This window comes from Gymnoscopelus braueri, assembly GCF_963280865.1.
Source record: "Gymnoscopelus braueri genome assembly, chromosome: 13".
In the NCBI taxonomy this organism is placed as follows: domain Eukaryota; kingdom Metazoa; phylum Chordata; class Actinopteri; order Myctophiformes; family Myctophidae; genus Gymnoscopelus; species Gymnoscopelus braueri.
This window is the reverse complement of record NC_137615.1, coordinates 32,356,104-32,370,717: the sequence shown is the minus strand read 5'-3', so window position 1 is coordinate 32,370,717 and position 14,614 is coordinate 32,356,104. Positions and strand designations below refer to the sequence as shown.

Genomic DNA, 14,614 nt, shown 5'->3' with positions numbered 1-14,614 from the left:
CAAGTACTGTATTTAAGTACAATTTTGAGGCGTTTTTACTTTAGTGGAGTATTTTAAATTTTCAATACTTTTACTCCATTACATCTCAGAGGCAAATATTGTGCTTTTACTCCACTGCAATTATTTGGAAACTTTAGTTACTAGTTACTTTGTAGATTTTGATTATTATTACGAAGCATTCATTACCCACTTCAGCTTCACTTCATGGGACATTCTGCATAATGAGTACTTTTACTTTTACAAGTATATTTTGATACCAATACTTTTGAACTTTTACTCAAGTACATATTGAATTCCGGACCTTTACTTGTAACAGAGTAAAAAAAAAGTACTTTTTCCATTACTGGTGCCTGCACTGAGTAGCCGATGCCCCTCGCGTTTTGAAATCACACATATGGAGGACGTTGAGCGAAACAAAATCAGCGCTCTTCCCCGTCCCAGGAACAACCAAATCCCTCCCTCCGAAATGGTTGGAAAATTGTATTTAAATATGAAGAAAAAAAAGAGAGACCTGTTTAAGCACTTGAACCCCAGAATCCCGTTCTGAGGGAAACGTTCATAAAAAATATGCAGATCTAAAAGCTTGTAGATCGGCTATTTTTGGCAAAGATAATTGGTGTAGAGTGAAAACAGTGTTTTAAGCACAGTTGCAACTGAGGTACATTTTTACAAAGAATAGAGGGTTTAAGTAGTTAAAAGACGTTAGATGCTTCCCTATAGTTACCAAAGGCAAAAGCACAGTGGCCATTCATCGTGAGAACTACAGTGAGCTACTGTTACAGCATCACTTCAGAGACTACAGCATGAAGGGGAGAGACCATTATCCTCACTGGGCTGTGCATACAGTACCATTTTTACCATTAATTAATGTTAGGGTTTGAAGAGAAGCCGACAGGAGAGGGGTGGACACTTTGCTTGTAGCAAAAGAGGACATGTTCAACATGATCAGTGACAGTGGTGTAAAGTAACTAAGTACATTTACTCAAGTACTGTACTTTTTTGAGGTATTTTTTACTTTACTGGAGTATTTCCAATTTTCAGTACTTTTACTTCTACTCCACTACATCTCAGAGGCAAATATTGTACTTTTACTCGACTACAATTATTTGAAAACTTTAGCTACTAGTTACTTTGCAGATATAAATCATTATATTATAAAACATACATTAACCACTTCAGCCCTATATACAGTACATAGACTATTTGAAAATAGCAGATCTACAAGCTCACAACGCGTCGCGATGTGACTCGTTGTGAGCTTGCAGAATCTGCTATTTTCAAACATTTTAGTACTTTTACTTTTGGTACTTTAAGTACATTTTGATAAAAATGGGGTGTAATACTTGCCCACAGATTTCTGTGGAGAGGAAACACTTCAGCCGGCTGACTTGTCACCACATTGAATGTCTCACCAGCAGCTTTATGGGACATTCTGGGAGTATGAAACAGCTGTCTTTATATAGCAGCTCAAATCAGCAAGAGACTTCTCAGCTCGACACCAGCGAAATGGATTAAACACATCGGTTTCAGTTCAAGGAACTGATGATATATGCAGGGACTGACGAAGCTGATTTAGCACTTTCCCCAAATTTAACACTGTTTATTTGCATATTTGCCACAGGCTATGGTATGGGATATGAGACGCGGTCCCATTGGCCCAGTGGGACCCGTCCTCATCCTTTTTTCTCCTTAGAGGGTTGGTCAATCAATTTGAGATTGCACATGGGTATTGAGTTGACCATTGGCTTATGCAGGGACTGACCACGCTGATTTTTCCACATTTCCCAAATTTAAGCTGTTTATTAGCACTTTAGCCACAGGCATGGGATATGTATAGCCACGATCACGGCCCCAAGTCTGCACATACGTATAGGTGGGACTTGCGCATCCCCGGGCCGGGTATAGACTAGCAGTAGTGATTTGACTTAGATGAAAAGGCTTTTCAGAAGATTACTTTTCTGAAGCGTTTCTGCTTTATTAGACCATGCAGAGTAAGGTTGTGTGTGTGTGTGTGTGTGTGTGTGTGTGTGTGTGTGTGTGTGTGTGTGTGTGTGTGTGTGTGTGTGTGTGTGTGTGTGTGTGTGTGTGTGTGTGTGTTGAGGGTAGAGCACGAACCGCCGGTCATGAGCCAGGTTCAAACATGTAGCAAGGGCACAAGCTAACCAAGACAACATGGAAGCCCGGCCTCACTGCGAGCATCACCGGTCATGTGACAAGGACTGTCAGCCAAAGTGAATTACTTAGCGCACCCACTCTCACTCTTCCCTACAAGGCCAGAGTTTATCTCTAGTCTCAACAAAAGTATCTTGGGGTGGATACTAGTGGATAGCATCATCTTACAGTTTTCAGAGATTATGAGTATTTTCGTTGGTGTGAAATCTAAACTGCAGTCACATGACCTTTCACCTTTAAAAAGGACCGCATCAACCATATGATACGTACTGCTGTTTCCATTTTGTATGCCAGTCGGTTTCGAGAAAACATCCGCTGTGCGCCTATCTCTGAGAGAATGGAAAATGTCACGCGCTGACAAGCTGAATCATCGGTTTGATTTATGCAAATCATCATCTGAATCACAGCAAGGACATCAGCAGACTCGACAGGGAGAGTTGATGCAATGAACACATCTCATTTTGGACTAAAAAAGAAGATATTAATCTAATGAACCAGAAATAACTGGTGTCAAACAGAAAGAAATTAAAAGAAAACAGAGCTGCAAAAATACTGCAGATTTTCACGGAGATTGTGTTTTCTTTGTTTTTGAGTTTTTGAGTGGTGCCAGCCACTCCTACACTTGACCGTGTGTGTGGGTCCATCCGTCCGTCCGTCCGTTTGAGCACGGCCTCAACAGCTGCAGTTGATTGCAACACAAGGATGCAACCAGTTACACTAATTCAAAGGCACCACTCTCTTCACACTGGGTGTGATTTTTTATTGAATTGGACATTTATATGAATAAGTGTCGCAACACAAGGGACCCATGCTCTCTCTAGGGTGGATAAAAGGTAAAAATAAAATAATAAAATCTTAAACTAATTAGTGCCGGAACTGAGGGTATAATGTTAATGTTATTCACAAAAAGCAAAAGCTTTAATGTGAAATAAATAAAGTAATATATAATACTATAAAGTGCTTCTAAAATAGAAAACAAGTGGAAATGTTAGCATAGGTGCGGCACTAGAATAGCTATGGTGTCACCAAAATCAGTTGGGTTCATCCTGCAATTTGTCCATTAGATTATGAGGTACTGTATTTTGAGTGCAAATCAGTGGTGGAATAAGTACTCAAATGTTTTACTTAAGTAAAAGTATCAATACTGCAATGTTGAAATACTCTGTTACAAGTAAAAGTCTGGAATTGAAAATAATTCAAATAATTGTAGTGGAGTACAAGTACAAGTACAATATTTGCCTCTGAGATGTAGTGGAGTAGAAGTAAAAGTATTGGAAATTAGAAATACTCAAGTAAAGTACAAATATCTCAAAATTGTACTTAAGTACTTTCCACCTATGGTGCAAACCTAACATTTTGGCCTGAGGGTGGCGTTAGAGGAAAGGTCATGGCACCACTCAAATGGCAAGGCTACATCCTCCAGGGACCATGTCTGTGCAAGTTTCACAAGTTTCATGGCAATCTTCCCATTCGATTTCAAGATGTCTTGTGTGTACAGTAAGTGGAAATGTTGGCCTAAAGGGTGGGGCTAGAGGAAAGCCCTGCACGGGTTCATCCTCTGGGGCGGTGGTTCTCAAACCTTGTCAAGGACCCCCAAACTGATATTTGGCTGCGGATCCTCATCTGAAAATATTTTGTGCCAGGGCACGGACCCCCAGAAGAGAAGATTTGTGTTAAAAAAAAAACTTAAAAAGAAACAGTTAAATTGTTTTTTTTTTTTTTTTTTTAATAAATACATTTGATTAAATGTTGCACTTGCACCACTAGATACAGCTACAGGTACATACATAGATGGGATATATGATCATTCTGATTAGATTGTATATAGATTGTATTTTGTGGTTTTGTGTGCCTAGAATCTATGAAAACCAGTATCTAGGATAATGTAATCTAATAATCATGCAGTATGTCATTATGGGATGGCACTCTCACAGATGACGACCAATGACCTATGACCTTTCCATCTCACACTTACGCAACCGTGAATAATACATATCCCGAAATGATTTCAGGAGTGTGTGTGTGTGTGTGTGAAAGGGAGATAAGAGAGAGAAAGAGACAGAGAGAGAGAGAGAGAGATAGTGTGTGTGTGTGTGTGTGTGTGTGTGTGTGTGTGTGTGTGTGTGTGTGTGTGTGTGTGTGTGTGTGTGTGTGTGTGTGTGTGTGTGTGTGTGTGTGTGTGTGTGTCTGTGTCTGTGATGCGCACACATTCATAGTGGGGCTGATATACAGTAGATAAGTTCTAAAGGTGAGCGAGTGTGGATTTGGACATGTGTGTGCGCACACACACACACACACACACGCATGAGCGAGTGTATGAGGCAAACATATGTCCGCCTGAATCACTTTAAATTGAGCCACCTCTCTTCACGGTGCCATTAGTTACCTCATAAACAAACAGCCATTAGGTTGATTATGCCTTTAAAAAAATATGACTTTTTGCAATTTTCTAAATGAACGTGTCACAACGGAGGGCTCTCATCTGCCATCAGAGAGCGAGGCCCGGTAATGCCCACATTAACCCGTTAAAACCGGGAACGCATCTGTGTAACCTCTTAAACCATTATTTTATACTTTGGCTATTGAAAAATAGCAGATATACAAGCTCATAGCGCGGCACCGAGTGCCGCACTATGAGCTTGTAGATCTGCTATTTTTTTGAAAAATCGTGCAAATGTGTGAAAATCTTTGAATATAATTCTTTTAAAGCGAACATTTTTACCTCAAATCTTTGCTTCTGGGGGTCCCTGGAACAAAATATTTTGAGATGGGGGTCCGTGGCCAAATACATATCATTTTGGGGGTCCTTGACATGAAAACGTTTGAGAACCACTGATATATATTTTTTCAAACAAACTGTTTAGACGACATTTGTAGAATTGTACACATTTTCACGTTTTTTGAATAGCCAAAGAAAGTCTTAAAATGACACTATAGATGCGTTCCCGGTCTAAATGGCTTAACCTCTGCTGTGCGATATAAAAGCAATTTATCACCAGGAATGATTCCATTATCAGCACTGGGCACAGTGGGAGCTGTTGCACAAATCCCTGATAGGCTATCTACTGTGTGTTATAGCCCTGCAAAAGATACCGCCTCTCTCTCTCTCTCTCTCTTTTCCTTCCTTCCTCCCACTTGTCCTTCCTTTCTACTTCTGTTCCCTCTTTTCCTTCCTTTCTATAATACCTTCCTTCACTCTTGCACTGTACCTTCCTTCCTTCTATCTTTTTTCTTCCAGTACTACAGTGGTGGAAGTAACATTTTTTTAAGTTACTTTTTTTACTTTACTAGAGTATTTCCAATGTGCAATACTTTTACTCCTACTCCACTACATCTCAAGAGGCTCAAGAGAATATTGTACTTTTACTCCACTACAATTATTTGAAAACTTTAGTTACTAGCTACTTTGCAGATATCAACGACTATATTATAAAACATGCATTAACCACTTTAGCCCTATCTTATACACAGGCTATTTGAAAATAGCCGATCTACAAGCTTGTAGATCTGCTATTTTCAAACATTAGTACTTTTACTTTTGGTACTGGTATATTTTGATGCCAATACTTTTGTACTTTTACTCAAGTAACATTGTGAACACAGGCCTTTTACTTGTAACAGGGCATTTTTATATTGTGGTATTGGTACTTTTACAAAAGTAAAATATCCGAGTACTTCTTCCACCACTGCCAGTCTACAGTACGTTAATCTCTCAAGAACAGATTCTGCACTGCGTTGGAATCTGTCGGGGAGGTTCGTCATAACGTGTGCGCATTGGGCGTGCCTTCAGATCAGGAAGCAGGCCGTGCTTTACCCAATCAAATGTAGTGGGCGGGATTCACATGTCCGTCGATCTTTCCCCCTCGAAACAAACCCAAACTAATTTAACAATAGCGTCCGCGGAGCAGACAAAACCACGGAAAGATATTCACATTTTAACTTACTCTTTCATCATAGAAACAAGTGGGCTTATAACCAAAACGATCCATGTTCTCTGGGAGAAGTGGTGTTAGTGTTCCGTGTAGAAATATTGTTAGTGGGAATGAAAACATAGTGGCACCCACCGGAAGTGAAAGCTGAAGGCAGACCTAAACCCCGGTTTCCTTGCGCACTGGTGTTACGTTTTCTTCCGCCCAGAGCCAACAGAAATAGAACAAACAGCAGAGGTCGCTGTTTTTCATTTTCAGTTGGATCTGGGTTCCCAGATTGACAGTACGTATACACATACAACATACGGTATGCACTAGGGCTGGTGCATTAATATTCGAATATCGAATATTCCTATATGTATATTCGAAAATGAAAATTAATATTCGAATATTAATTTAAAAAAACTATATATTTTTATGTTTAGGGACAATACAAAAAACAATGTATCAAGTTATAAAAACAAACAAAAGATATGTTTTATTGGATCCGAGCACTCGATACACCGCACTCTGGAATACTGTATGCAAAGGGTTAATGGGTTTATTACCACCAGCAAAGTGTGACGTTTCGAGCCTGACAAAAAAAAACATCACGTTTTTGGTGGTAATAAAACAAAACCCATTACCTTTGGAGCATATTCCAGTGTGCCGACTCTATTTCTCTACCGTTACTCACTTCTGCCCTGCACCTGCTGTTTGTTTTTTTTTAAAGTTGTTTGGATGTACATGCTCTTCTATTTGTTGCTTCACTATATTGAAAGGCCATGATCAGAAGATAAAAAGAGAGAGAACAAACTAACTGCAGTATTAACCCATTGAGACCGGGAACGCATCTGTGTCATTTGTAGATTTATTTGGCTATTCAAAAATAGCAGAGCTATGAGCTTGTAGATCTGGTATTTTTGGAAAAATCGTGGAAAATCTGTGCAAATCTTTGAATACCGTATATATATATTTTTTAAAGCAAACATCTTTAACTCAAATCTTTGCTTCTGGGGGGTCCCTGGAATAAAATATTTTGTGATGGGGGTCCGCGGCCAAATACATATAATTTTGGGTGGTCCTTGACATGAAAAAGGTTTTAAGCACCACTGATATTATAGCAACATAGGTTTTTTCAAAAAACTGTTAAGAGATTTGGAAGACATTTGTAGAATCCCCAGAGTAGCAAAGATTTGAGTTACAAATGTTCGCAGAAAATAGCAGATATACAAACTCATAGCGCGGCACTCGGTGCCGCGCTATGAGTTTGTATATCTGCTATTTTTTAATAGACCAAAGAAATCTTAAAATGGCACAGCTGCGTTCCCAGTCCTAATGGGATAATACAGAACAGATATCTGATAAGAGACAATAATGGCTCCCAATGTACCGGTTGATAATCAAATATATTTGGTGATAAACAGTTGTAATGATAAACTGATAAACTGAAGGACAGTTTTGACCGAAACAATAAAATACAATCCCATATACCTCTGTCTAAATGGGAACAATATTATTTTCCAAACCACCTCTCTCTGGGGTGCTGCAACAGCCGCTGGAAATCATGTTTTCACACTGCGTGATTGATTTTCCTGGATGACCAGGACCCAATATAATAACTATATCATATATTTTAGGGTAACTCTCTCTCTCACACACACACACACACACACACACACACACACACACACACACACGCACGCACAGCCATTAATTTGTTTGGTTACCACTGCAAAATATGATTGAGTTTTATGAGTCAATTAATTTGTCATACACACATATCTACAGAGAGAGAGTGAGAGAGAGAGAGAGAGAGAGAGAGAGAGAGAGAGAGAGAGAGAGAGAGAGAGAGAGAGAGAGAGATTATCATCACTCCGTCATTCAACTCAGGCTAATAACATTACTGTCAGATGTTGTATAAGGCAGCTGTTGTGTAGTGTGCACGTTCATGCACGTTCATGCTCATGCGCTTGTATTCGGTTGACGGGTATGATTTATGATGTTAGACAGGTGTGAGTGATTTATGATGATTAGACAGGTTGACAGACAATGATTGATTCGTGACAGTATCACTGGGTCAAGGTATAGCCCTCCCCTGACTGTCGGAGAAATGCCCCTGTTGCTAAACTCTATATGTTAAGTGGACAGCAACAGCAAGCGTTATCGGTCGCTCTGAGCTGTAAGAAATTGGCTGAATTTTGAATGAATTGCAGACATTTATATTTCATAAGGGAGCCCTATGTGTATACTTGTTTTCAAAGAGGAGATCTCGCCTGCCAGTGTGTTTGTATTATTTTGCATGACAGGATTCGCCCCATGAACATACACATAGCGTCCCAGGTGGTTAGGGGGAGAATATCATTTCTCAGTATGCCCCGAGGCGCATCGATTGTGTTATTGTGCTTATTATTTCGTTTACAAAAATGACGAAATACATTATGGGTTTATGTTAACACATTGACCGCCGGGCCCGTAGTTCTACGGGCCGTTAAATCCAACGGTTAAGCGCCGATCCCGTAGCCTACGGGCTGTGGTGCTTTTTCCTTTTTTTCGATTTTTTTTTTTTTTTCAATTTTCTAGGGGGACCATTTTCAGTGTAACACCACCCGATGTCGACCGGAAGTGCGATCTCGTTTTTTGTTTCCCGTCTGTCTCCATTCTAAGTCGTACACAAAAACCCCTGTAAAAGCCCCTGTAAACATGTAGTTTTTCATCCTCGCATTTCCCATGTTAACATAAACGATCAGAACTCAAACATGGCGGCTCCGTTTGACACGCGGTCTCGACGAGTAGACACCAGGACATGTGCCCGTTGTTTACAAACAGTGGATCGCGCAATCTAAAGGATTTTAACGGGGCCTATGGCGACCTGAAAAAAACAAAAAACAACAATAAAACGTTGGCACTGGTGAGTACATTATGAGATTAACCTCTGGCGGTCAATGTGTTAAAGGGATAGTTCACCCCCAAAATCACTTTTTTTTCCTAACGACAAGTAAGACGCGCGAACGCTGGAAGCGAACGCAGCTCGAAAATATTGTGTATTTACGGACTTGTAATCCGTGTTATTTCACTGTGATGGGGAGAGAAGTGTGTGTGTGTGTGTGTGTGTGTGTGTGTGTGTGTGTGTGTGTGTGTGTGTGTGTGTGTGTGTGGTGTTGCATTTAAATCAGAGCATTGTCTAAATTCCTGCACTCTGGCGCCCTCTACATAGGTAGTGCATGCACACAGACACGCAGAGACACAACCTGAGCAGGGTTACATAGTAAGCTCCACTTGGTCGGAGGCGCGGCTTCGCCGCGCCTCCTTCCGCGTTCGCAATTAGTCACCCTATGGAGACGTTTTTGTCACATTCCTAAGCCGATAATTTGATGGCGGCAGCGGTTCCGGTAGGAGACACAAATGTAACCGCAGCCAAAGAGTCTCCTTTGTGTCTACAACCGTCATCAAATTATTGGCTTAGGAATTCGACAAAAATATATATATATCCATGAATTAAAGTCTCCATGGTGTGACAAAAAAACTATCCATTTAAGGATATGTATGTGTTCGTTGATATCTAAAAACGCAACATGCACAGTATTACCCCCCTCTCCATATTCCCATTCTTTTCTTAGTTTGTTTGTGTTGGTGATTAGCAATTTGTTGCTAATAAAGACTAATTCCCTCGGCCATTGTTATTGTTATTCCTCGGATGAGCAAAGCTTTGTGTCATTACAGTATTCTGTGAGAGTGATGGCATTCAAATGAGAAATGGTATAATCCATTTTGATTAGGGTGACTATCAACTGATTTTCTCTCAGTTACTGACACTTAGTAGTTAATGTTGTGGGGATGTGCATCCAGTTTTGAGACACATTCAACTCCCATCTTAACACACCGGGTGCCAAACACGGTCTGAACCGTGTTTTCACAGAGTGGCGCTTTGGTGCCGAACACGGTCTGAACCGTGTTTGGTGTCTTTTTGTTTTTTTCCACACGGGAGGGGCTGGAGCAGCTCTGGAATCACCCGTGGTGATTCTGAGAAGGATAGGCCAGATGGATCATCGTGTCAAAAAACATTGCGCCCATCCGCTTCCGTTCTATCTCCTTCTCTAAAACCCCTATAACTCCGAAACTTTTTTACGCTGGGGAAAACGACTCATTTTGTACGCACGATCGCTCCGCCATTGTTACTCGCGTGAGAGATGTTATTGTTCCAGGCGTTAGCCAGGACCATCGGGCAAAATGGAGGCATGCTTTTTTTCACATGGAATGCACGTCGTGGAGTCTACAGCTTAAACAGCGCTGCGCAGCTCAACGGTGAGATTTCTGGCACCGAACGTAATCTGTTATTATAAAATGCTGGCACCCAATGTGTTAACAGGTAGAGTGGGCACTTGTAGACCAGATGAGCCACCGATGTAGTGGGGTAGCTTGGGGTATGTAAGGAAGGAAGGAAGGAAGGAAGGAAGGAAGGAAGGAAGGGAGGGATGGATGGAGGGGGGTGGCAGATGTTTGGACCTTTATTGTATACCGTCAGCCTGTCATGGGGGACATAAATAACTGTCTAATATCATAAACCATACCTCATCATCCTCTTACAGTATGCTTCACTGTATATCTTTTCTTTTTACCAGGTTGCAAAACCTGGTCTATATCTACACTCGCTAGTCCTGACTTTTAACTCTATTTTAACTCTATGCCTGGTCCTTTAACCAATGAGGGCTCAATGTCCTCTCAGAATATGGGATCTAAAGACGACCCAGAATACTGTGTTCGGCCACCGTATGTATCTCTATGGTCTGTGTGGCGCTGTTGCGTGAAAAAACTGTTTGGTCGTTGCCACCAAACAAACTATTGACTCGATTCCTCTTACACACACACAGCGCTGCCTCCAGCGACCCAGAAAAAAACACGACAACAACGCACACACGCCCTTACTGAGGCACACAAACTGATTTAGCTCCGTTCATAAACTATTTAATATTTACTGCCACTTCGGCCGTTTTTGTTAGTCCGCCAGCGCAAGGAAGGGTACAGGACCCACGGGTCCATTTGGTTCCGTGCGGGGACGCTGGAGAGAGCAACCTGGTATAATATGACTGTGTCATATGGTTGTTTCGTCATCCTCTTTCTTGCTCTTTCTTTTCTCACACCCGTAAGGATAATTCCGCTGCTTTGTCATGTCATGGATGAATGTGCATTGCCTTTGAAGGGAATCAATCATAGACCATACCGCATACTGTAACTGCAGTGGTGGAAAAAGTACCCAAATTCTTTACTTAAGTAAAAGTACCAATACTGCAATATAAAAATACTCTGTTACAAGTAAAAGTCCAGAATTCAAAATGTACTTGAGTAAAAGTACAAAAGTATTGGCATCAAAATGTACTTAAAGTACCAAAAGTAAAAGTACTTAATATTTGAAAATAGCAGATCTTCAAGCTCACAACGCGTCGCATCGAGCTTGTAGATCGGCTATTTTCAAATAGCACATGTATAAAATAGGGTTAAAGTGGTTAATGTACAGTATGTTAGTAACTAAAGTTTTCAAATAAATGTAGTGGAGTAAAAGTACAATATTTGCCTCTGAGATGTATAGTGGAGTAGAAGTAAAAGTATTGGAAATTGGAAATACTCAAGTAAAGTACAAATACCTCAAAATTGTACTTAAGTACAGTACTTGAGTAAATGTACTTAGTTACTTTCCACCACTGTGTAACTGTCATATAGCCGGCCACCTCGTTGAACACACATGCGGACCATGGGTGCCGCTTAGGGAGGTTTCCTATTGAGATGTCATTGCAAAGGATTTTTTTTGTGGTCACTGCGCGTTTGCCACACTCTGATCCATTGCCGTGTGGGGTTCGCCTTCGGGGGGCCCCCTAGTGGTGGGGGCCCCAGGCAACTGCCTGCTGGTTCACCTGTTGGGAACGAGCGCCTCTGCTCCTCAGCTGTGAATTTCACAACATCCCTAGAAACCCTGTTTTGGCAGACACATTTTGTTCAAGTCTGACATGGTGGTCTCCTTAACCACCACAGGCAAACATTGTAATAGGGCTTAAGTGGTTCAGCAGCGAGGTTGCTCGCGGTGCCAGTTCAGTGTGTGTGGTGCCAGTTTACAGTAGCTTGCGCTGATTATATTTAGCTGCCGTATAACCCCCTGGGGCTGATACGGCAGCTGTAGAATAAAAAAATACATCAATACATCTGAGACTGAGACAATGAAAGCGTTTATCTCATATCTATTGGCAGACACGTTTGGACACGTGCCATTCTCAATACAACGCAGCAAAATAAATGACATGTTTATCCCCCCAATCTGTTCTTTATCACTCAGCTCACCCAAGGCAAATAGAGCCTTGGTAAATCTTACATATTGTATATGGGATTTTCTGAAATGTATTTTTTTTAAACGATGTCATGAAGCTTGTGCTGTGCTTTTAAGGGTGTGCTTTTAACGCGGTGAATTAGACGTCCATTAGTACCCCGATGATGACCCAGACATTTGACCTAGCTAAACTGCTAGAGCCTAAAGCCATATTAACTATATCGACCCATATTACCGTATAGGTTAACATCCTCTCATGCACATTGCGCACAAGCGTACATAAATGCACGCATGCACGCGCAGCGGTAGATCCTGTAGAGCCATATGCTTAAACAGAAATGTGAGATTATGTTGTATATGGGTATTCCTCAACAGCCAGAGATTACTGACATGCCAGTTGGACGTACTGTACAGTACAGCACATGTGGCTATCACTGTGGGATTATCATGGCCATGATACTGATGTGTGTTTATTACAAGATTCTGAGAAAGCATATGGACGTAGATAATGCATGGGGAGTCATTTAGAATGTCCCCCACCCTATACATAAATCCAGCATAAGTATTATAGCCTGTACAGCAACCCCCCTCCTCTCCGGGGCTTGTCCTACATTACCACTGTACTCCATTATACAGTACTTAGCCATTTGTATAAATCCCTGACCCTGCATATGTCTTATATAGTGCCTGACTATTGAATGATATTAATATCATGCAATGATATTAATGAATCATTCAATGATATGAATGAATTAACCCATTAAGACCAGAGGCCGAATCTACAAATATGTCTTCTAAAACAGTTTTTTGAAAAAACCTATGTTTCTATATCAGTGGTTCTCAAACTTTTTCATGTCAAGGACCCCCAAAATGATATGTATTTGGCCGCGGACCCCCATCTCAAAATATTTTGTTCCAGGGACCCCCCAAAAGCAAAGGTTTTTCAAAAATAGCAGATCTACAAGCTCATATAGCGCGGCACTCGGTGCCGCGCTATATGAGCTTGTATATCTGCTAATTTTGAATAGCCAAAGTGTAAAATAATGCTTTTTAGCTCGAATAAAAGAATGACACAGATCCGTTCCAGGTCTTAACACATTCCCTGCCAGAGGTTTTTTTTTATTTTACTTCCCCCAGTGCCAGTGTTTAATTTTTTTTTTACACAGGAGTCGAGATACAGGATTTTAAAGTAATAAGTTAACCAAGGAGTGAATGGAGCTAGAAATCTTTGGATCGTGATATCTCTGGTTCTGTGTGGATAAATTGAAAAAAAAAAAAGACGGTTATACTCGTGGATGGAAAAAACATGGCAGTAAACGGGTGTATTTTTCATCAACGGTTATACTCGTGATTGGCAGGTAAAAGGGTTAATATCATTCAATGACACGTAATTATACCGTATATGAGATATGAATTATATACTAAAAGGCACAATCCAAGTATTTCATGTAGAAAGGCAGGCCGAAAGACAGCTAGTGAAGGTGCAGTATACAGTGTGAGTTTCTAACATCAGAATATAAAAAAACAAGCAGATTCTTGAGTCAAATCCACAGTTAATATATTTTATTTTTATAGCGCCTCTGAATTGAAAAGGTAGGTAGGAAGGTAAAACCCCTGTAAAAATTCAGGACAAAGTAAAGTCAAGATACACATAACCATAGAACTATGATGATAGACGCATTGTCAGGCCCACCACCTGGACATCATTCCACCCATGATTAGCCTTAGTGAGCCTGCACCTCTACACACACTAGCCTTAGTGAGACTGCACCTCTACACACACTAGTGTCGCCTGGCCAGCCCGACAATCTCGCTGCACTCCGGATGGAGGTGGCGGTCGGTCTGCTGGACAGAATGAGCAAGCAGCTCTAGAGAGGATGGACTCGCTGGGGATCCGATTTTACTACACCCCATGAGAAAAACTAGACGTACTGTAGATGTACTGGTATGCCTGTCACAATTATTACATCATCGTCTAATCGCAATTATTTTATATAATCGCAATTATTTATGCATAATCGTCATAATCAATTCTGTGTAAAAAAATGTCATATTTTCAGAAAATGTCAAAAATAGTGGAAAATAGCAGATCTATAAGCTCAAAACGTGTCGCGATGCGACGCGTTCTGAGCTTATAGATCGGCTATTTCCACTATTAATGTTTATTTTTAAGTATAAAGTAATTAAATATGTGTTATTTGTCATATCTGCCCTGTGC

General features: G+C 40.7%; 1 protein-coding gene across 2 annotated transcripts in view; it reads right to left on the bottom strand.

Annotated features, from left to right (window-relative positions):
• LOC308098481 (carbonic anhydrase-related protein 10-like) overlaps positions 1–14,614 on the bottom strand; it is a 199,136-nt gene that overhangs the window by 109,087 nt on the left and 75,435 nt on the right. The window lies entirely within an intron of this gene.